This window comes from Cicer arietinum, chromosome 4, assembly GCF_000331145.2.
Source record: "Cicer arietinum cultivar CDC Frontier isolate Library 1 chromosome 4, Cicar.CDCFrontier_v2.0, whole genome shotgun sequence".
Taxonomy (NCBI): Eukaryota; Viridiplantae; Streptophyta; class Magnoliopsida; order Fabales; family Fabaceae; genus Cicer; species Cicer arietinum.
Window position 1 is genome coordinate 52,211,369 of NC_021163.2, and position 461 is coordinate 52,211,829.

A 461-nucleotide genomic window follows, 5' to 3' on the forward strand; every position below is an offset into this window, starting at 1 on the left:
CTAATCACTCATAATCGACATAAATACTATTTATGAGGAGTAATGATTTTATACGTTAAAAATTCAATTACTCATTAATGTCAATTCATTTATAGTTACTTTCAATTTATGTCAATCAATTTTTTTAATAATATTTTATAAAATAAAAAAAAATATTCTATTTGACAGAAAATACACAAATTACCATTATATGTTCTACAATATAATTCAACATTAACATTTGTTTAAAATAAAAAATATTAAATAGTCAATTATATTTTTAAAATTTTACATCTTATTGTTGGGTTTGTATTTTATATTTTATTTTATCAAATAAATACAAGTATCATTATATGTTGAAAAATAAATTGACAATCAAAGTACAATGAGTCAAACAATTATCCTATATAATAAGTTATCATACGAATTTTACAACATATTTTAAAAATTAAATTAAATGATTGTGATAAACATGATTTTCC